We start from the raw sequence: 25,388 nt of genomic DNA, 5'->3' as shown, positions 1-25,388 counted from the left end.
GACGATGACAGTTAAAGGGGAGCCAAGAAGAAGCTGAAGACTGACACACTCTGTTCCCTGACTCCCAGGCAGGGCTTTGCCGGAAGTCTCGTCATCAGAAACCATGTCAGTCTGAACCTGACAGCCTGACTTCCGAACCTGGCTCTGCCACTTATCAGCTATGTGGCCTTTGGAAATGCACTTATCTGGGCCTCGGTTTAGTCATCTTTAAAATAGGTTTAGGGCTTCCCTGGTGAAGCAGTGGTTAAGAATCCGCCGGCCAATGCAGGAGACATGCTTTTGAGCTCTGGTCCAGGAAGATCCCACATGCCCCGGAGCAACTAAACCCTAGTGCCACAACTACTGAGCCTGTGCTCTAGAGCCCGAGAGCCACAACTACTGAGCTCACGTGCCACAACTACTGAAGCCCGCGTGCCTAGAACCTGTGCTCCACAACAAGAGAAGCCATGGCAGTGAGAAGCCCGCGCACCGCAACGAAGAGTAGCCCCCACTCACCACAACTGTAAGAGAGCCCACGTGCAGCAACCAAGACCCAATGCAGCCAAAAAAAATAAATAAATTTTAAAAGTTTAAAATAGGTATAATGAGAATATCTAACTTAAAGAGTTGCTTCAAAGACTAAGTGAGTTAATGTATGTGAAACAGTATCTGGCATGTAGAAAGTGTGTAAATAAAATTAAAGTTAGGAGAAGGAAAGAACACTCAGGGATTTTAGGAATGGGATCCAGGCATTTGCTTATGAGAGAAGGCAGGTAGAGTGAGAAAGAGAAATGGAACAGGTGAGGGAGAAGTACAAGATGAGGAAGGACAAAAGAAAGTGTGACAAATGAACATAAAAATAAAGAAAACAGAAATGTGAAAGCTCATTTTGAGATTGGCTCAAACAAATATTTTCATTACATAATCTGAGGCCAGACTGGGCACACGTCCTGGGAACCCAATAATAAAATACAATTCCATTATCTTTAAAATTATATTAAAAAGTAAACAAAACATTTTTGCTGTTTTCTCAATTTTTCTCCCATATCTCTTGTTCTAATTTACTCTCATTAACAGATTTGGGGGTGTGGAGGGCATGGTTTTATATTTTTATTGGCATCTGTGACTAAAATATGTACTGTTAATTTGAACTTTGAAGAATTGACAACACATTTTTCTTTTAACATGTCTCAACTGGAGCTTTTCAGTGCTTTTATAAGCCGGAAATAACAGAAACCTTTTACCGTGGTGGATTCCAGTTAAATTTTAAAACAGGTGTACTTAACCTGAAATATTGAAAAGTTGAAATACTAGCATAAATATGACTGGACGTGTTCTATTCTCTGTAAAAATGCAGAGTTCAAGAAAGTGAGATTGTCCATTTTTATATTCAATTCTTATTCATATGGAAATTATATATAGTCTAGAAATATGAGGAGAAAATGACAGATACTTATAGATAGCCCAAGATCTTGAAACTTAACTTCTTGATCCCTATTGATCTGGAATGGCTTCCCATTGTAGGCCTAAATATATAAGATATAGAGAACTGAATAATAATAATAAAATTTAGTATTATATATAATATATGAAACGATTATATATTTTTAGTTGCCCATGAAATACAAACATGTCTTAAAATCCCTCAGTTAGAAAAGTACTGATGGCAATCTCAGATCCTATCACAATAAAACCTCATATTAGTGACAAAAATACAAAACAGTAACTCCAACCACTAAGAATTTAAACTCTTTCCTAAATAATTCTTTGTCAAAGAGGAATTCCAATAAAATGTCAAAGTTATGATAATTAAAACACCACATATCAGAACCTGTAGGAGTAAACCAAAATCATACTTATAGTAGTAAAATAAAGTGCAACTGTAATTTTTATCACCAAATGAGAAAATAAAGAGATTGAGGATCTTCTCTTGTAGCATTGAATAAATGCCAACAAAACAAATCTGTAGAATGTACAAGAGATTAATGAATGCCCCAAACCCCAGATTTTATGAATAAGAAAAAAGTACAATCGTGATTTATTTAAAACAAAAAGTGCATTGATAAGTTGAAATTTTCTGATTTGAAGCCAGCAGGCTGAATTGCTTCATAATTATGAGTCTGGAAATGTAGAGGGACATCACTGACTATTAGTAGTGGTTTGCTTGTGGTGGAACTTGGGGGCAAATGTGCACCAGAAGTCACCAATAGGGCTATTAGTCATGCTGCTAAGAAGGGAAAGCACAGGCAGTTCAGCCCTGTGCATTCCCCTCTCCATATCAGGCAAGAGGGGGAATCAGTATTTGCTGCCTCCAGGCAGTACAATTAGTATAAAAACTTAGACTGGGAGACAAAGATATTCTGGATCAATAGGAAGCACAAAAAATTGAATATCCCAATTAGAGTACATTCTAGTCATCTCCCAAGCTCACTGTAAGGCTAGAAACCTTGTCTAAAATGGCTACAAACTGGTCACAGCACAATATCTGCTGCAGACACTAGAAAATCACTGCTCCTAACTGTAGTTATCACTGCCACCTCATCTGCTCCCCATCTGTGACACTGGTGACCAGGAACTAGAGATGGAGCCAAGTGCTCCAAGTATTCATGATTTCCAGAATTGCTTCTCAGCCAACAAAGCTTCAGTAAATGGCTTCCATCTCATCTCTGAATCCCAAATTCACATGAGTATATCTTGACTCTAATCCTTTACTGGAAAGGAGTCTCAAAAATGTAGTTTTTAGCTTTCTAACCACTGCTAATAAAAACAGGTTGAAATGAAGTCTGAGCAAGTCTATTCAAGTGTCTGCCACAAGCAAAATACAAAACTGCATCTGCAATCTGATTTCAAAGTCCAAGGAAGAAAGAGAGAAAGAAAGTATATCAAAGTTTAACTAGTGGTTATACCTGAATATTAAAATAAAGGATGATTTTACTTTCTTCCTTTGAATATTTATCTAATATTAAATTGACTAAAATAAGAATATGACACTTGTTTTAATTTTTTAAGACACATATACATTGTACCTGTGTAGTAAAGAATTTTTCTTGTCCATAGAGAGGACTGACCTGGTTCCTAGAGTTAACCTCTACAGCCTTGGAATTTCCAGAGTGATAGAATTTTCTTTATTTTTCATGATAAGCCCCTAGTACCACATCTGATAATCTGATACTTAATGCTAACAAGGTAATGCATGGTGGGCCACTCTGGCCACTTGACATTATACTAATCTCCAGGGGAGGGGGCACTGGGATTGAGTTCAGCCATATGGGAAATCATCCAATCAGTCATGACTACTTAATGAAACCCCAATAAAAACTCTGGACTCCAAAGCTCTAGTGAACTTCCTTGGTTGGCAATATTCCCTGCATGTTGTCACACATCAATACCAATAGGGTAATGTGTCCTGAGGAGAACAGAAGAAGCTTGGCATCTGCTACTCTCCTGGACTCTGACATGTGTGTCTCTTTCTTTGGCTGATCTGAATATATCCCTTCTCTGTAACAAACTATAACCATGAGTATAATAGCTTTTGATGTATTCCATAAGTCCTGTGAATTATCAAACCTGAAGGCAGTTTGGGAAACTTGAACTTCCACTTCATGCTAAAAGTGAGGGCAGTCTTGTGGAAGACTGTGCCCTCAGGCCTCGCAATTTGGCTAACTCCAGATAGCACCAGGAGTCTTTATGGAAACCATAGAAATTGAGTCTGGCTAACATAGGCAGAAAAGTCTTACTGGAAATGTATCTGGTAGCTCAAAGAACCTATAGATTCTAAAGCCAAGAAAAAAACTGAAAATGGAGCAAGGGAATTTAGCTCTGAAAACAGCCTTTCTTGGCCACTCCATGTAAAAAGCTCCCCATCACTCTCTATCATCTTACAGTGCTACATACTATTTATATAGCTTTCTATATACTATTTATATAGTTTTCTCTCACTTTCTCTCTCTCTCTCTCTCTCACTATATCTCAGGCTTAATGAAAATCTGGGCTTTCTTTTTCTTGTTCATTTCTATTTCCCTAGCACCTAGCTTAACCCAAAGTAGATATTCAGATATAATTTATTGACTGAATGAATGCGTAAATGACTGGAAAATGAATACATTAGCAGAGTTGCAGCCAGAATTATTTCTAGTAATAGTTTGGTTATAATATTGTTGGTACAGTTGTCAGACACTGATACCACCACACTGGACGTTTGATTCCAACACAATGAATTTTAAAGTTTCCCTGATACACTGCATTACTTTCTTCCTTCCAGTACCTGGATGAGGCAGCATCCACGTGGCCTTGCTCTGGGCATTTGTTTGTATTTCATTCAGAGACTGAAGAGAACAAGTACCTGGTTTTTGTGACTCACAAAATAGCAGAGATCCCAGAAAGACAAAGGAAATCGAGTGATGATTGGCAAAGAAATCCAACAAATGTCTAATACAATGCTACTTAAAGTAAAATGGCCTTCTCTAGTAATTACCTATATTTGTCCCCATCCAAAATAGAATACTAACACATTTTAATTTTCTCTTTTCTTCTCTGCTTACTGTTACTCCCAAATTACATGCTGATATAAACTGGAATTTTAGTTCCAGATCACTATTTTTAAAGAAATAATTTTACTACACAGTAATTTTTAGATTTAAAAATAAATTTTATAAATTTATGTGCTAATTATTACTTCATTCTTTCTGGACTTTTAAAAATTCTTCCTGGCCCATAGGCTCCTGGCTCTGCTTTCATAGATGGTCTATGAGTAGTGAACTCTTTGAGTCCATTGATGTCCATAAACATCTTTATTTCATCCTTACTGTGTGTGATAGTTTGGTTAAGTATGCTGTTCCAGGCCCAACATTATTTTCCTCTAATATTTTATTATATTGCTTTATTTTCTTGGTTGTATTCATTGTTTCTGATGAGAAGTTTGATGTTCAGCAGATTCTTTTGCAGGTGTAATACTTTGTTGCTTTCTGACAGATTTTAGGATATATTTTTAATTCTAAGTTTTTACTATAATGTTCCCAGTGTATTTTTCTTTGTTTGTCTTGTTTTTATTTTTATTTTTTTCAATCTGAGGACTTAATATATAGGCCTGGAAGACTGTAGGCTATTTCTTTTTCTTTTCAATACTGCCACTCCTCTAAATTTTCTATTTCTTTCTCTCTTTCTTCTTCCTGTCTCTCTGTAATTCTTATTAGTCAGATATTGGGTCTTCTATTTCTTTAAACTTCTTCTATCTTTATTTATTTTTCCTCTTGTGCTGATTTCTGGCATAATTCACCAGTTATATCTGTTAACTGTGTCTATTCTACTAGTTAGTCCATTTTTCTTTTCTTTCAAAGCATAGATTGAAAAGAAATGGCCACAGAATCTTCCTCTCCTTGTTTCAATTATAGTAGTCCCCCCTTATCTGTGGTTTCACTATCCATGGTTTCAGTTACCCGCTGTCAATCACAGTCCAAAAACATTAAATGGAAAATTCCAGAAATTAACAATTCATGTTTTAAATTACATCCCGTTCCAAGTAGCATGATGAAATCTTGCACCATCCAGCTCAGTTTCACCTAGGACATGTATCATCCCTTTTCCCATATCCACACTGTATATACTACTTACCCATTAGTATTAAAAAAGCATGGTATATTTAGGGTTTGGTACAATCCATCTTTTCAGGCATCCACTGCATATACTGCAGGTATACCACTCTCTTACTAACACAGATTTTGGCTATATGACTTGCTTTGGAGAACTGAACAATAGAAAAGGCAACATAAACAGAGTTTTGAAAAGTGTTTGTCCACTTCAGAACCTTGAGACCAATGTAACGGAGCATAAGTTAGTCTGCTTAAGGATGGCAAACCATGTAAAGGATAATTAAAGTGTGCTAGTTAACTACACACTAATCACCAGAAACGTGAGTGAGGTCCTACAAGACCATTCTACCATCACAAATGTATCAACTGCCCCTAGACACGTGAGAAAGCCCAGCAAAAATCAATCTATATATAAAACACCACCCAACTGATCCAGAAAATCCTGAGATAAGAAAAATGGTCATGGCTGAAAGCTACTAAGTTTGGGGATGGGTTGTCTAGTAGGAATAAATAAGTGATACAAAAATTGGTGCCAATCAAAACCAGATTGTTTTTTATTCCTTGCCTGTGGTGTGACTTGTTGCAGGATAGAGCAAAAACATCATGGCAGAGAGTCACTGGCAGAGAGTCTCAGTTCCTTTGTTTGTTCTAACTAGGAGAGATCAGAAATTCAAAATTACTTGAAGTGCTGGGATCTTTTGCTCTATTTTCTTCTTTTGTCTTTTTCTCTTTCTTTTATTCCTTTTTAAAATCATATCCATTTACCATAATTATAAAATACTGCCGTAAATTTTCAAGTACTTGACAAAAATAGATTTCTTTTATTTGCAAAATTATTTCTTTTTTTTCCTTCTTCCACTCATTTAAAAGAATAAAACAATAAATCTACAAGAATAATATTTAAAAGCACTATTTTTTATAAAAGTTTAATGCTAAACAAAGTATTAAAGTATTTTTTAAGATTTCCCAACTGAACATGCTTTTAGTTTATTATGTATTGATTGAAGCAACATGATTTAATAAGAAATATGATTTGGTCCTGTTTAATATTTTACCCATGGCTCTGAATCATTTGTCAATACCACTGCACAGAATAAAACTTACTTATCTATGTTGTATTAGCAGGGTTCTCTTGAGAAATAGAACCAATATAATATAAATTAATTAATTATAAGGAATTGGTTCATGTGATCATGGGGGCTTATAAATCCCAAGATCTGCAGGGTGAGCTGGCAAGCTGGAGACCCAGGAGAACCTCAGTAGTGTAGTTCTAGTTCAAGTCCAAAGGCCTGAGAACCAGGAGAACTGACGGTATAGTTCCAGTCTGAAGGAAGATCAGCAGTCTTGAGACCCTAGGAAGAGCCGATGTTTCTGTTTGAGTGAAAAGTGGGAAAAAGCCAACGTCAAGCTCAAAAGCAGTCAGACAGAAGGAATTCTCTCTTACTCAAGGGAGGACCAGATTTTTGTTCTATTCAGGCCTTCAGATGATTGCATCAGGCCCACCCACATTAGGAAAGGCAACCTGCTTTCCTGTCTACAGATTCAGATGTTAATCTCATCCCAAAACACCCTCACAGGAATACCCAGAATAATGTTTGACTAAATATTTGGCCATTCCATAGCCCAGTGAAAATGACACATAAAATTAACCATCACACATGTAAATTATTTGTAGATAGGTAAACAGATTAAAAAAACTCACAAGGATACTTAAACCTTTGATACTAGTCAGTTTCTTCCATCTTGTGCTGAGTCTTGGAAGTTTGAAACATGCTTCTCTAAGTTTCTTCGTTCATTCTTTTCTATTCTAATTGATCCTATTCCTTGCCATGACCCTTCATCATGGAGATGAATGCAATCCTTCAGACCCCTTTGACATAACCAAAGCCCTAGTTTCGGATCTGAGATTATCACTAGGATATTTATGTGGATGGCATTTTCTAGAACTTCTGACCAATTAGCTTTACTTGAATGGTGAAAATAATGGGAGATGGACGACTCCAGGTACTTTTATCCAACAGTGTAATCCAATGAAAAATACAATGTGAGATGACATATTCTTTTTCATTGGCATTTTATTCATCCTTGTCCATCAATTATAGCCAGAAATTGGATGGCGAAATTGAGAAATACTTGATTTTAAGAGACATTTGAATATGGGAGAACTAGAAATAAATGCCAAAGAAATTGGACATTAGATCAAATTCTAAGTAATGGCACCATCTAAAGGCCTAAATCAAATCTACATTACCTATTGATTCCTGCTCTCTGAACAGAAGGAAAACATTTTTTGGCAATAATAAAAGTGGAACTTTATAAACTATAATAGTTGTTGGAAAATGACAATTGATGTTTACATGTCTATAAATTACTGCTCTTTTTTCTCATCTCCATGAAGAGAGATTATTTTAATAATTTTTTTTAAAGTATTGCCAGGCTCTGTGAAAAGCCCATGAAATAAATACATGGATACATGAGTGTTTTTGAAGTTAAATACTCAAGGTCTAGTAGAGAAATAAACAATAAACTGTTAAGTTTTATGTACTAAGTTTTATAAAACATATGTTGACAAAATGCCATGGGGTCACTAAGGGGAAGAGTCTTAATTCTGCCTGGGACATTGGGAAAGTATTCCAGAGGAGGTAACATTTTATTTGGTTCTTGAAAGAGACGTAGTTTCCAGCCAAAGAAGAGACAGACGTTCTTGGCATAAAAGCAAAAATCTAAAGGCATCAAAGGCTGACCAAGCAGAGGTGTTCAGGGTGCTACAGCAAGTTCAATATGACTACAGAGCAGAGTTCATGGTTTGAAGCTTCAGAAAATGCGGATGTAAAAGTCAGGTGGGGCCTCTCTGTACCTGATGCCTTTTAATCCACATTAAACAGTTCAAACTTAATCTTTGAGCCACTGGCAAGCCACAGATATGTTTAATAACTTTACTGTGTTTTAAATTAGCTCGTGCTCATTTAAAAAATTAGAACATTCATAATATATACCTAGGAAAATAAAATCACCAATTTTCTAAACCACCCAGGGATAAGTATTAACAATATTTGTGGGCAATTTTTCCAGGCTTTTCCATATAAATACACACACACACAAGCACACACACAAGCATAAAACACATGTAGTGTTTTGTCTCTAGCTTTTTCTACTTATAAACATATTGAATATATATCTCCAATTTAATGAGTAGAGTTGCACATTATTGTTTCTTAAAAGGTACATGATGCTCTATAAGTGATGGACATTATGATTATTGTCAACTGTAGACCTTTAAGAAGAGCAGTGACATTATCCAATTTGATTTTTAGAGAGGTGACTCTGACAAGGATGGGGAAGACCAGTTTGGGTGAGTGAGAAAATGGTGGTAGAACCACCCATTTTGTTGCTATAAGAATGTACTAGATGATTGAAGATGAAGACTGGGAGTAATGTAGGGACCAGGAAATTAGGGAAGAGAAGCTAAATCTAAGAGATATGTCAAAGGTAGAATTCACTCTACTTGAACCTAATTGGTTCCAATTGGGGGTAGGCAACAAAGGGTTACATGGCAGGCCTGGGTTCCTCAAACCCTGCACATTCAAGAGAAAAGCACATCTTCAGAACTAACCCTTGGTCAGCTCCTAGGGGATAACCTCCAAGCCCTTGGATTACTCTGCCCAAGAAGAGTTTTTTGTTTGCCTGAAACCTTATGTTTTTGCTGAGGTTGGGTGGACACGGGGAGTAGGGATGGGGTGCTGGAGTCAAAGTAGCTGCATACTTACATCACTGACCCCCAGTAAGAGCCCTGGACACCATGACCAGGATGAGCTTTCATAGTTAACAACACTTTTCACAATGTTGTCGCACACTGTTGGGAGAATTAAGTGCATTCTGTGCTACTTCACTGGAAGAGGAGACTTGGAAATGTGTTTTTGGTTTCTCCTGAACTTCAGCCAAGTGCATTTTCCCTTTTCTGATTTTAATCTATATCATTTTACTGTGATAAACCATAACTAATGTATAATCACTTTTCTGAGACCTGTATGTCCTTTTAGCAAATCTTGGAGCCTGTGAGTGACCTTGGAGACCCTGACACAGAGGGTGATTGAGAGTTCAGAGTCATTTCTCTTGGGAAGCCAAGGGAAATAGGTGCCATTAACTAAAATGGGAATCATAGGCAAAATAGCAAATGTAGTTTGTGAAAATGAGGATAAAGAGTTCGGTATTAACCATGGTATTAAAATTGTTAAAGTTGAAGGAGAAGAACCATAGTACTCAAAAGAAAATGAATAAATTTAAAATTTTTGATTATATGCAGTCAAATACAACATGTAATTACACATCAGATCAAGATATGGAACACTTCCATTGCTCCATAAACTTTCCCTGTAACCACAGGTTAGTTTAGAATCATGCAGTATATACTCTTTATGACCACCTTCTTTTGCTCAACATTATGTCCAAGAGATTCATCCATATCTTTATGTGTATGGGTAACTTGTTCCTTTTTATTTCTGAGTGCTATTACAATGTAAGAATAAATGATAAACAATCTTGTGTTAGGCTAAATAATGGCCACCCAATGATATCTGTGTTCTAATACCTAGAACCTGTGATACGTTACCTTACATTCAAGAGAGACTTTGCAGATGTGATTGAGTGAAGGAGCTTGAGCTGAGAGATTATTCTGCATTATTCTGGTGGGTCCCATGTAATCACAAAGATCCTTATAAGAGCGAAGTGGGAGGTGAAAATAAGGACAAGTTGATGTGATGATGAAAGCAAGGATTTAAGTGACATAACCAAGAGACAAAGAATGTTACAGCCTCTAGAAGCTGACTCTCTTTTGGAACCTCCAGAAGGAAACAGCCCTATTGATACCTTGGTTAGCCCTAAATGACTCATTATCTCATTCTTTTTGGTAATTTGTTGTGATACTGAATGCATTCTTCTGTTAGTGGACATTAAGGCTATTTCAACTTTGGGACAATAATGAATAACATTGCTATGAGCACTTTGGCATGATGTTTTTTGCAGAAAAATGTGTTTATCTTGAGAGGGAAGAATAGGAATAAAATTTCTGGGTCATAAAATGGTTGTATGATTATGCTATTAGAAACTGATAATTTTCAAAAGTAGTTTTACCATTTTACATTCTCACCAGTTGTTCTACATTTCCATGAGTATTTGATAGTTTTAGGGTTTTTTTTTAATTTTACATATTTTGATAGATATATAGCAATATTTCTTTATGGTTTTAACTTGCACTTCTCTGACGGCCAATGTTTGTGAACACATTTTCATTTGTGTATTGACCATTTGGCTATCATTTTGAGATTTCGATGAAAACCATAGACTGCCTAGAAAAAAAGCACACATGTAAATGTAAAACACTGTCCACATTATTTCAGGGATTCACGGAACACTGATAACCTTCATTCCTTGGACTCTTGGCCAACACTTGACCTTGACTGATGCTGTTTTTTCCAGCTTCACCTCTCCTCACCCTGCCTCACACCTTGTGTGCTAGCAATCTTGAATACCTTGAAGTGTCTTGCCTGATTTGGCTGTATCTTATCTCCATTCCTTTGAAATGCCCTACCTCCTTCAGACCCCAGTTTCCATAGCCCTAGTCTCCATTTTACACTTAGCTCACTAACTCACTGATTTTCTCCTCTAGGGAGTTTTCCTTGATCCTCCCAGTCTCTTCTTTATCAGCTATCTCCTAATGCCCCATCCCTCTTTTTTTTTTTTTAAACCAAACTTACTATATTCTAAAATTACCTGTTTGCATGAATCTCTACATTTTTAACACCTTGAAGTCAGTGACTCAGTCATATGTTGAACAGAGTGTAAAGCTTATGGTTGACACTCAAACTTTTATTGAATGAATAAATGAAAGGGAAAACCCTTAACCCTAAAAAATCATATTGCCAGTAGTGATTCCTTCTGTATTTCCAGAATTCAATGAGTAGTTTAATTGATGTAGTCTAAAAAATTAAAATATATCCTGGACAATTTGGGAGAACAGAGGGGAGCTATTTTGTGACAAACTAATTGTAATGATTTAATTTTATTTTGAATTCGATATTAAAGAAGACATCTCTGCCCTTTTATGTTTTTTATAGAAATCTCTTCATATTTGCTTATGGTCCTTATAAAGAAAAATAATTTTCTTTTGAGATGTATGTTTGTCTCTGGATAAAATAAACTCCTTAAGTCAGTTTTCAGGTTGGTTTTTGGTTTTTTAGTGGTATGAGGTAGGTGTTCAGTAAATCCTTGTTACCTGGGATTTGTTTGTTGTTGTTGTTGTCATTAGGACATTGACTAGATAATGCCTGAGCAGGCTCTAGCCTGACAAATGTTACCATCTGACATTAACACTTAGGCCAACTCTGTTTTGTTCGCCAAAAGTGAATAGACAAGCTAAAGGCAGAAATAGCCAGAAACTCGTCTTCCTAGAGAGCATGGCAACAGTTCTGCCTCCAGAGGTTAAGCTTGTGCTATTTTCATGGAAAGATAAGGTTACTCCTCACTGATGGTGACTCCTCACATTCTCCCTCACCAGGAAGAGAGTAGGCTGCTGGGTATTTTCATACCAATGCAAATACAGTTCTGCTTTGAAAAGAAAAATTCCAGCTGGGGTTCAAGCACAGGGATTCCTTAGACAAGGCTGAACTATCTATCCCCTTTCTCTGCACCAAGACACAAAGGCTTTACCCATTTACTCATTCTTCAAATTATATGTTTTGAAGGCTCTACAGCAAATCCTAAGTTGAGCACAGCAGGTAAAGCAAATTGAAAGACACATATCTGGCTATTGAGGCATATACTAATAACTAGTATACAAATAACTTCTTGCAATATTTCTTTTCCATGCAGCTTTACTCTATTCCTAATAATTTTACCTTGAGAGTTAGCAAAAGGGAAAACTTTGAAATAAGCAAATCTAATTTATTATTTACTTTTTTCCAAACACATCCTCATTATTTTTCTCGTCCTACAAATGTCAGAATACAATTGTTCTATTTTCACATGTTTGCTCCAGGAGGAATTCTCTTTCCACCTTTGGTTCTTTAATGTTTTGACTCATTATTTCCATCAGCTTGCTACTTTTTTCTTCCATCGTCTTGCTCTGAAAGACTCCCTACTCTCCTTGAATAGCTCTTTTTCCTACTACTTCAGAACCACTGAGCTAGCTATATCTGGAGGAAATGCTTTTAAAAGGCTCATGTATTAAAGCTATTTTGCCATTTCTAGATGATAAGTGTGACTGGGTTAAAGAATTTAAAGTAGGCCACCCAGCGATATTTTTGCCAATCCAAGCCAATTTTCAAACATGTCTGACAGCAAAATTGAGCTTTAAAAAATAAAAAATAAACCTCTTAATGCTCAGTGTTGGCAGAGTGTAAATGCTAAATGGGGATATGAGAAAGAATTTGTCATAATTCTCCTACTCAAAATTGCTAGTATGCTAGAGTGAACACCTGTCGTCATTAATGATACTTTTCCTAGATTTTGACCTATAAGGCAGAATCTTGATGCAGCCTAAAAAATTAAAACAAAGAATTAAATTTAAGGTAAAAATATAGTTTGCCTGTCTTATCAATCATACTTATTCTGGAATTAACAAAACATTAGAGGAAACACATGGACATATTGAATCACTCTAAGATAATACATAGGGTATTTACTGAGTGCCTAATCTAGTCTAGGCACTTTGATTAAGTGCATATAAATCATAGATTAAAAAAATAGAGATGGGCAGTTTTATATAAGCAGTAGTATTTGTGACTCAACTAAAGCTCAGCACACAGCTCCCTGTGTGATTTTCTCCCCAATCGGTAAACCAAGAACATTGGATAAATAATTTGAGAACTGTTATAATATAGTTTATTATTTTTGAGGAATGATCGGTTAATAAGCATTATGGTCATTAGTATTTTTCTCCTACTGAATAAACCTTTTCAGAAAATGTTCTGATTCATAATTATGATTACCAAGCATAAAATCAATACATGGTGTGTTTTTTAATTATTTTGTAGTGTCCTCTAAAAATCACACAATACGGAATAATCATAGAGGGTCATTTTTCTGGAAAGCCTTGGTATGCAAAGTGGGATTTCAACTTCAAGACCAAATGCAGGAAAGGTGAGAGGAATGACAGAGGTATACCCTGGTTGGGACAACTCCCTGACATTGGGCACGGCACAGGACTACAGGTCATACAGGGCATAATTGTGATGCAGAGTTTCTTTCATAATTGCATATTGTACAGGAAAATTTACTAGTTCCTAAGATACCTAATACTGGATGTTTTACATACTCGTCAGTTAGGGGACCTGGGTTGGAGCAGGAGAACAGCTACTTAGACTAGACTACTGTTTCAATGGAAAAGTCAAACTTAACCTCTTTAATACTTTGTTTTCCATCAGTAAAATGATGAAATCATATTTAACAACTTAAAAAGTCTGCCCAACCTTCAATAAACTAGAAGATATACAAATATATACACAGATATTTAATCATATGAACAAGTTTATGTGTATCAGGACATTTTATCTGGCTGTTGCCCGGGTAGACAACACTGTTCCTACACACCTCTGTTAAATTCTTGCATGTGTTCACTGCATAAGTGAGAAAAGGGATGCGAACTTTAAAGATAAACTTTATCATGATTTACAGATGAGGAAGCAGAGCTGGAGAAGAGAGGCAGAACTCTGTCTTCTCCCTCGGGACTAATTTTTAGCAAGGGTATGAAACTCTGGCTTCAAGTGCAAAAATTTTAGAGAACAGAGTTACAAAGGCACAGAGAAGGAAGTCCTCTCTTTCCTCTCCTCACTACCTACCACTGTTCTGGTTCGCTTTGGGAATATCTGGGAATAGCAACGACAAAATATACATATCAACATTGCTGAAACAATACACGAAGTTGATTGACTTTTGGAATTACCTGGCCAGGGTGGACAGAGTCATCTTCACTCTGTGTTTCTCAGTCTTGTTTCTTCAGTCCTGGCCTCCCTTTGGCAGGATTTTCCCTCGTCACTGCAAGATGACTGGCAGCTGAGGACAAGATGAGCAACGAGCTGCACAAAGAATCTCTTCCTGGGCTTCCCATAGAAGAAGAAAGAAGCTTTTCACTACCACAGCAAACACTACCCAGTGTCTCACTGATTCTGACTGGGTTACACACCCATCTCTGAACCAATCTCTGTGGGCAAGGATTTGGGACACGCAGACACCTCTAAGCCAATTGGGGTCCATACTTGAAGTTTGTATTCTAACTAAAAGTGGGGAGAGGGTGGATTTCCTGAAGTGAAGTAAGGTTAGGTTATATGGAGGAAGGAAGAATAGATGCTGCTGACAACACCGAAGGTTTCCACTTTAGCTTCCTTTATGTAGGCTTTGGTGTTCTTCTGATGAGCAACAACTGCTAGGAGATTTTTCCCAAGAAACGTGCATAAACGGAGGTTGGAGAAGGAGAGAAGACACTCTACAGCCCTTTCATGGTGACTCTAGCTGACAGACTTGTTTATGGGCACATTAGAGACAGCCTTTGTGAATTCCAAGAAGTAAGAAAAGAATGGTTTTGGTGTCTGGAGTGGTTGGAATTATGTGGTGAGAAGCTTAAGTCCTCCAAACAGGAAAGTGTTGCCTTCAAAGCCTGTATTATTGGCAAAATAAATATCTAATAACTTTTTTCCTCTCTTCTTCATTATCTCCCCAGCATTTCTTCTCACTTCCTACCTGATGCTCCCAGTAGCGCTGTCCAATAAAAATACAACACAAATACAAATGCAGTCACATACATAATTTAAATTTTCTGGTACTCATATTAAAAAAGTAAAAAGAAGATACAATTAATTTTATAATATACTTGATTTAACCCAAAATATTCAAAATACTATCACTTGAACATAAAATCAGTTTAAAAATATTGAGATAGTTTACTTTTTTAAATTAAAAAATTTTTTTCACTAAGTCTTTGAAATCCAGTGTGTAGCCACATTACAAGTGCTGAATAGGCATCTGTGGACAGCATACTGGGCTGTGTAATTCCATACTCTAGTCATATTAAAGTACTTCCTCTTCCCTGATATTCTCATTTTTCTTTAACCTCTTTACTTCCTATATGCAATTTTCAGGCTTCAAATAAGCATTCCTCCTTCTCTCTGTTCTCAAACCTAGCCTCATTGATTTTGGTAAGTGTATTTTTGTCCTTTAGGGCAGTCCTTGGCTATCAGTGCATCCAGAAAGCCTTCCCCAAGCCCTATACAGGTTATATGGCTCTCCTATGGCCCTGTGCGTATCCTGGTCATCCGTACACATTAATGAGTGTCAAGAGTTTTGTGGTCAGCAGACCAAAGATCTAGTAAGAAAGAATTAAAATAGACCATGAAGACCATCTTGAGGCCAAAGATTTTGTCTTATACATTATAGTATGCACTGAAGTCAGTCCAGTACTTGGAGCAGAGTAAAGACACAATAAATATTAGTGGAATGAAGAAAAGAGGAAAGGATCATAAGTTTAAACTAACTTGTACTCTCATCCAAAGTTTAAAACTTCAGTAGCACCAAACATTTCTACTGGGACATTGAATTCTTTTCTCAGTGGTGAACAAGCTGAAGTCTGCCAATATTTATCCTTTCCCAATTCATGAATGTAAACACACTTCAGGTAATCTTTGTCAATTTAATTAATAAGAGTATTTTAAAATATTTATATCTAGGAATGTGAGGAATAACTAAATCTAATTTTTTATTCACTTATTATATGCCAGGCACTCTGCTAAGCGATTCACTTGCATTATATGACTTGATGCCAACACATCCTAAATAACACTTCATGGATATTTCTTAAAAATCTCCAGTTATAGCAAAATACAGAATAGTGTTAAGATTACAAACAACCTGGGTTTATATCCCAGCATCAGTCTTACTAGCTATTTAAATATGACCAAACTTCTTAATGTCATAGTTTATTGTTCAGAAATATTAACTGCCCTCCACCTCTGATTTTACTAGACTATTTCAAATATCTAAAATTTTGACCTTTCAAAATGTATTAGAAAATTGGAGAACATCACTAATAGAAACTATTCTTGGGAAATGGAACAGGTCACAATATAAACAGAATGGGCTTTTGAGTTAGACAGACTTTAAACCCATTCAATAAACATTTAAGTTTTCTCTGGAGGCCACTCTGTTGAGCATGAGGAATGTGAAAATAAATTCAAGAGAGTTCGGTTTTTTTTTTGCTTTTAAACTGTGCTTTAATTTCTGCAATCAGATATGATGCAGTGAGATCAAGTATAAACTTTCACTATATATCCAGAAAATCAAAAACACATTTATACAGATTTAGCCCAACAGTTTACTCCCTTAAAAAATTTTTTTTGAATGTAATTAAAGCTAATTTATCTTCAGTGTAAAAACTTGGAGGTATAAACAAACTCAGGATATTACATACAGAAAATTAATGTACATTTCCAAATGTGCACAGTGCAGCATTTTAAGCAAAGTAAACGGTCTCATTTCAGCTTTCACCATTAAACATAATCCACATCTCAATCTTGAATAAAAATGTCACAATATATAAACCCACTGAGAATTCTGTACACATATATAAGTTTATAGACATCTGACTTCAAATATAAACACATACATTGTCATGACCATACATACAGCTTATGTTTCTATTGTAATTAAAAAAAAAATCATAGAAAAATATTTCAACGTACATTCAACTCCTATGACAGGGCCCATGACCTTGTGCCTTTAAACCACACTTCATGGAGCATAAAGCATCACACCAGGCATTTTTTGGAGTGAAAATTACTAAGATTCTAAGTCTGAAGAGGCTACTGTATAAATATTCCCATTATAATTTGGTAACAAAACTAAGTTAGCTCCATAGTGTATCTGGGAGGCAGTGGGGCAGAGAGGTGGAGGTTAGTACTACTTTAAGAGGGCCCACAGAATGTATGTGAAGGTAGCCAATGAATTAGGGTATTTTAAAAATTCCTATTGCAAGCCTAACACTGACCTTACTAGTGAGACTTTAAAGGCAAGCAAGACAGGGCATGTGTTTGGCTTCCCGATGCATGAATCCTACCCTCCCCTCAACCTCTATCATCTTAACAGACCAACAGGACCCGTGTAGCAATATAGTGTAGGGAGGACAGCAAAGCAATTTCTTGTGTGTACAAAAGGCCATTCGGTCCAAACTGAGAAACTCCTCTTTGTCAGTACTTTCAAAATGTTTTATTGCCCTTGAGCAACTGAAAGTTTTTCTAAACAGGTAATATTTAATTTGGGATCTATACTGGAGAGCTAATGTGTATGAAAGGCAAACATTTGATATGAAACTTTCGAATGTGAGATTTTCCCCCCTTCCTTTTATGGAATTTAACAGGTTCCATGGAGAATGAAAAAAATTGGTCCTTGCAAAGTGTACCTTCCTGTATTTGAAATATATATATGTATAACATTTAGACAGATCCGAGGTTACCAGGAGTAGTCAAGTTTCTTCTATGGCTTTTTATATTGCTGAGGTACTATGTGATAACCATCACTTCTCATATTCTGTCTTCAGTGACAGCAAAGAAGAGACCAAGCCCTTCCTCTGTCATTTACTATCAGTGTGATCTTGGGCAATTAATATTTCTTAACCTCAGTTTCCTAACATGTAAAATTAGGACAATATTACCTGTCCCTGATAGGGGTTTGTGAGGATTGAATGAAATGGCATACGTAGCAAGCAGGGGCTGTTGCATCCTAGACAGTGAGAAAATACTAGTTTTTCTTTTCTATCTTTTTTGTTTCCTTTCTCATGAGAGCACTCTCACAGCTCTTTATGTATCACGTGAAGACTAAGTAAAATTAAATTACCTCACAACAGAAGAGAATTAATTTGAAAAGATGCTTTGGGAGAATTACTTAAGCACACTCAATTGTAATTATGGAATTCAAATCCCAAGTAAATAAAAACAATTTAATGAAAATTAAGTTGTGTGATAGGATCAGAAGTGCCTCCATCAAGCTGTACAGACAGTCGTTTTCATTTAGATTTCATGGTATTGCTTGTTGGGCAAACCTTTTCTTGTCTCATCCTTTCCTCCAATCCTAAAGACTTGAGAAAGAGTGAAAGTTTATCACTTTGAAAACTCATTTAAAAATGTTTGAGCGATTTTCTCTAATTCTGTGACCAATATTACTGGTTAGCTCACTCAGTATTCATGTTCAACCCCTTTTCCACACCTCCTCTACTCCAGAGGAGAGAAAAATTACATAAATGTTTCCTAATCTTCTTTGCAGCTAGAAGAGGCTATGGGACATGATCCTGTCCAATGAGATATTAGGGGAAGTGTGCTGAGGGGTTTCTGAGAAGAATTTTATTGTTCTGTAGAATGGGCCATTCTTTCTCCATTTCCTTCCTCAAACATAATTCTGATGTCTGAGGCTTCCAGAATCATCTTAAGCACCATCCCCCACCACCAAAAAAAAAAAAAAAAGAATAGTGTAGGAGAGAGAAAGGCCTCAGTTCCTTGATGATATCAAGGGATGACATTCTAAATATTTAAAAATAATTACCACATGGGCAGCAATCATTCAGAAAGGAGGTCAGTCTGGTTTAAATGAAGGATGGCTAGTTCACTAGACCTTACAAACCACTGAGCATCAGCCCTGAAATCACTGACATGTTATAACAAATGTGGACTGGACCTCAGAACTGCTTAAGCAACTCTTAGGTATGCTCTTGCTTGCAGCCATAAGCATTCTTAATAGAAACAAATGCATTGTCAGAATTTGCAAATAATGCAGCACTGTGGAAAAATAATTATGTAAATGGTTTTTTAACAGAATTTTTACAGACATTTTCATAGAAAATATAAAAAAACAAAACAAAAAATCTCTTACCATCTACTTAGACTAGCAGCCCTTAATGAAATTGAAATGCCTCATGTGAATACATCCCCTGAGAAAGGCAAATTAAATTAATATTTTATAAAATATTGCTTTATAAAAATGTTTGAACTTTTAGGGATTTTCAGAAATCAAATAAAAAATGAAGAAAGGAGATATGCTTTTCAGCTGTGTGCTTATGGTTAACAATGCTGTACTGTGTACTTCAAAATTTAAGAGGATGGAGTTTTTTACCACATTAAAAAAAAAGAGGAAGAGTTTAATCCAAATAAGTGCTTATTTGAAGAATAGTTAAATTCAGTCAAAAGTCTAGATAATAATCAATGATTATTAACGGCCTAAAAAAAACAAAATCCGAATGTCACAATGTCTGCTCACAATTTCTCTCTCTGCACCTCAGCCTTCTTTGTCATGAATGGGCTACTTCAGCCAACATTCAGATTAGCTGCATATTGCATAGGTCAAATCCTTTTTTTTTCTTCAGGTTTTACTGAGATATAGTTGACAGCACTGTATACGTTTAAGGTGCACTGTGTAATGACGGATCAAACCCCTTTTTAAAGGTAGGACCATTCTGTCTGCATCTTCTAGAGCAAAGATGATGGTGTTATGTGAAGAGCAAGACTCTAGAAAAAGACAGACCTGGGCATGACTCCCGTCTCCAGTTCTTTTGCTACTTACCCTTGGGCATGTTTCTTCAACTCTTTTCATCCTTAGATTTTCTCACTTGCGATCTGGAGATGATAATGGCCACCTCTTTGTTCTAAGTAAAGCTGCTTATTTTAAGCACAAAGAATAGTGCCTGACCCATAGGAAGAACTCTATGTCTTAGTTTCACTTCACTCTTTTTTAAATTTTTATTTTAATTTTTTTATTGAATGAAAGCTTCTTTAAATTCTATATTGCTTTACAATTTTCAAAAGTTTCACACACTTGATTTCATATAATCCCATAATAACCCTTTTTTCCCCTACCCCTGTATTGCTCCACCTAACTTCCTTCTCTCCACTGGTAACCACTAGTTTGTTCTCTATATCTGTGAGTCTGTTTCCTTTTTGTTTTATTCACTAGTTTATGTTTTTTAGATTCCACATACAAGTGATATCACACAGTATTTGTCTTTACCTGTCTGACTTATTTCACTTAGCATAATGCCTTCCAAGTCTATCCATGTTGCTGCAAATGGCAAACTTTCATTCTTTTTTATGGTTGTGTAGTATTTCATTGTATATATATAAAACCACATCTTCTGAATAGACATTTTCCAAAGGGGAAATGCAGATGCCCAACAGGCACATGAAAAGATGCTCAACATCACTAATCATCAGGGAAATGCAAATCAAAACCACAATGAGATATCACCTCACACCTGTCAGAATGGCCATCATCAAAAAGACCAAAAACAACAAATGTTGGCGAGAATGTGGTGAAAAGGGAACCCTAGTACACTGTTGGTGGGAATGTAAATTGGTACAGTTGCTGTGGAAAACAGTATGGAGGTTGCTTAAAAAACTAAAATTAGAACTACCATATGACCCAGCATTTCCACTCCTGGGTGTATATCTGAAAAGAACACTAATTTGAAAAGATATATGCACCCCAATCTTCACAGCAACATTATTTACAATAGCCAAGGTATGGAAGCAACCTGTGTCCATCAAGAGATGAATGGGTAAAGATGTGGTATATATTCATGTAGATTTTAATTTCAATTGCCGGTGACTATTCATGAATGTCTGCTGAATTGAATTGCAAGCACTTAAAATTCCAGGTGAAGAGAAACTTTCTCAAAGCCCTTTTTGATGTAACTATCCCACAATCATCTCCTCCTTACAGCATTTAGTAACCATCTCCCTTATACAACGTAATAGGCAGGTAGCCCATGTTGTATTGTGAACTGCATTTTAGGTAATGTCCTCTGTTAGAGTATAAACTCTAAAGAGTGATTATTCTTGCAAGTGATTTTTATTCATCCTCCTGGTGTCCCTATTGTTTCCCATTGTGCTTTTTTTTTTTTTTTTTTGCGGTACGCGGGCCTCTCACTGTGGCCTCTCTCGTTGCGGAGCACAGGCTCCGGACGCGCAGGCTCAGTGGCATGGCTCACGGGCCCAGCCGCTCCGCGGCATGTGGGATCTTCCCGGACCAGGGCACGAACCCGTGTCCCCTGCATTGGCAGGCGGACTCTCAACCACTGCACCACCAGGGAAGACCACATTGTGCTTTTCACAGGGAATTTAAATATTTTTGACAAAATCAGTTTGGTAGTAGCGACAGACATCATAATTTTAAATATGCCGAAGTCACCTACCTATATGTTTCCAATACAGAATATTTTCCAGTTGAAACAACATATTAAAGGTCAAGTGCCTCCTCAATCTCAGAAGAAAACCACAGGTTGTTTGGAAGTTAGGTAACCTACTTTTCTCCTGAAGTAATAAATCTGTGTCTCTACCAAGTATTATCTTCATGGTTTCTATAATAAGGTTTCAACCTGAACTCCTTGTTGAAGAATTGTCACCTAGGAAACAAATTTTAAATAATTTGCAAATGGAAAATCTCCCTGAAATGACCTACAATTTTCAATTTCATCCATCTTCAAATAAATAATCTTAAAAGATTATTCATTCACTGACCTGAAGAAAATTAATCAGATAAAGAGATACGTTTTTCATTTGTTCTGAATAAAGCTCACAGAAAGCACTAATCAAAGTTTTATTTTATCAACTCATTTTCTACAAGATTTTCCCTTTATCTAATGTTACTTCCAGTGTCCTATGAAGGTAGAATTTCTTCAACCCAGTGTAAAAATAGCAACATTTTAGGAATACAACTATGTTATTCTGTTCCTTAATGTACAACGACTATTGTTTATTTAGGAAAGAAATTAGTAAAAGTCAAACAACGTGTAAGAATACAATTCTCACCAAAATCAAGCAGCATAATCCTAAGAGGAAGTAAGGGGCGGAGGGAGGCATAGAAAAGAAAAGTGTATAGATTGCACACCACTTAGGAAATAAATATTATAAATTAATTTATATTAATGTATGCATATACTATATATAATTCTAATTACATAGAATTATATAATTTACATAGAATCAGTTAGGTGTTACTATTATTTATGCAGAGTTTATGCAGAGTGATAGCATTTTCCCTAATAATTTTGGCAACCAGTATTTTCCTTCCTTCTATAGACTGAGTAGCTTAAACCATTCATTACTTAGCATTTTTTAAAACATTAAATATCAACTATATTAAGCTTAATAGCAGTTAACAATGCAAACATTATTCTTTTTCTTTTTTACTTTTTTTTCTTATTAATGCCTCACCCAAAATGGTAGAAGCCATATTCAAGCCTTACTCTGGCTCTGGTTTGTCTTGTCATTCTGCCCACTCCAGGCACAAATAAAATGGCTGCCTCATCCAGAGGTTATCCTTAACAGCAAGATGATTAGTTGAAGATTACTGAAATCAAACCTTTGAAAAAACCACACTCAATTTAAGAAACCATTAACTTTAGGATGAATCTACTTTAAACAGGCTACAAAATGATACACAAATTGAATTAGAAAACATTAGCACTCTTTCTTCACTAAAGAGGACCATATTGTTTAACCATAGCCATGAGTGGTTAAGCCATTGCTTCTGTTCTGGGTCTATGAACTTTCTCTTTATCAGCTGTCACTTATGACTGTGTTGTTCTCAGCTCTTCTTCGGGTCTGGTGGTGGTCCTTGCATCTGACTTGTACAGCTCGGCCTCTTGCCAACTCCTCTGTTTGAAAAGTTCAGTCATTACAGTGCAGACTTTCATATCCCATGTCTGGCTATCTCTGTTTGCTGCTTGTACAGTCTGTGTAGGTGCTGGAAGTACAGCTCTCCTACAACTTCTTCTGAGCCCTGGGTTCCTGTCTGGGAAGGCTTGGCTCTGAAATGCCTTCTTCACTGAGGTGATGGATACTTTGAGACTTCTTGTATCTTGGAAGGGTGAGAACACTGTTGAGTGCATCCCTCCTACTTCTTTTCTGTGATCCAGTGTGAATTTAACTCAATCACTCATTCAGCAAATATTTATTGAGCACTTAACTGTATGTCAGACACTGCATCAGAAACTGAAAATATAGCATTAAATCAGACAGAGAGATATCCTTGTCTTTCTACCAACTGCAGATACAAATAACTAACTGCCCTTCATGTCTTCATGAAGCTTAATTTCTAGTGGTGAAAGTAGACAATAACAGTTAAACAATAAGTAAATAAAATACATAAAACAGTAGAGAATGATGGATACTGTAGGGAAAAAAGCAGAGAAAGTTGCTGGGGCAGACCACCATGGAAAATTGTTATAAATGTTAACAGAGAAGTGAGGGAAATGTCCCAACCTTGCTGAGAAGACAATTAATCTGTGACAAAGGAGGCAAAAATATGTAATGGGGGAAAAACAGTCTCTTCAATAAATGATGTTGGAAAACTAGACAGCTACATGTAAAAGACTGCAATTAGAACGTTCTCTAATACCATACACGAAAATAAACCCAAAATGGGTTAAAGACCTAAATGTAAGACCTGAAACCATGAAACTCCTGGAAGAGAACATAGGCAGAACACTCTTTGACATAAATTGTAGCAATAAGTTTTGGGCTCTGTCTCCTAAGGCAAAGGAAACAAAAGCAAAACTAAATGGGATCTAACTGAACTCAAAAGCTTTTGCACAGCAAAGGAAACCATTGTCAAAATGGAAAGACTGAAAGGAAAAAAAGTATTTGCAAATGATATGGCTGATAAGTTAATATCCAAAGTATATAAACAGTTCATACAGCTCGATATCAAAAAAACAACCCAACTGAAAAATGGACAGAAGACCTGAATAGACATTCTTCCAAAGAAGACATACAGATGGCCAACAGGCACATGAAAAGATGCTCAATATCACTAATCATCAGGGAAATGCAAATCAAAACGGCAATGAGATATCACCTCACACCTGTCAGAATGGCTGTCATCAAAAAGAATAAACAACAAATGTTGGCAAGGATGTGGAGAAAAGGGAACCCTAGTAGTTAGTGGGAATGTAAATTGGTGCCGCCACTATGGAAAACAGTATGGAGATTCATCAAAAAATAAAAATAGAGCTACCGTATGATCCAGCAATTCTACTCGTGAGTATATATCCAAAGAAAATGAAAGCACTAATTCAAAAAAATATATGCAGCGTAATGGTCACAGAAACATCATTACAATAGCCAAGACATGGAAGCAACCTAAGTGTCCATCAACAGATGATGGATAAAGAAGATGTGGTATAAACACACACGCACACACACACACACACACACACACACACACACACAATGGAATCTTACTCAGCCATAAAAAAGAATGAAATTTTGCCATTTGCAAAAACCTGGATGGACCTGGAGGGTGTTATGCTTAGTGAAATAAGTCAGACAGAGTAAGGCAAATACTGTAAGTTTTCACTTACATGTGGAATCTGATAAAAAAAAAATCAAGTGAATAAATATAGCAAAACAGAAAGGGACTCACAGATACAAAGAACAAACTAGTGGTTACCAGTGAGGAGAGGGATGGGGGAACAGCAAGATAAGGAAGGGGAATTAAGGGGCTATGTGTGAAATAAATAAGATACAAGGATGTAATAATGTACAGCACAAGGAAAATAGCCAATATTTTATAACAACTTTATTTTTTTTTAATTGGAGTAAAATTGCTTTACAATGTTGTATTAGTTTCTGCTGTACAATGAAGTGAATCAGCTATATGTATAACTATACCCCCTCCCTCTTAGACCTCCCTCCTGCCCACCTGCATCCAACCCATCTACGTTGTCACAGAGCACCGAGCTGAGCTCTCTGTGCTATACAGCAGGTTCCCACTAGCTATCTATTTTACACT

This window comes from Phocoena sinus, chromosome 5, assembly GCF_008692025.1.
Source record: "Phocoena sinus isolate mPhoSin1 chromosome 5, mPhoSin1.pri, whole genome shotgun sequence".
NCBI classification, from domain to species: domain Eukaryota; kingdom Metazoa; phylum Chordata; class Mammalia; order Artiodactyla; family Phocoenidae; genus Phocoena; species Phocoena sinus.
The sequence above is the reverse complement of the archived record's forward strand: the minus strand, read 5'-3'. Positions refer to the sequence as shown.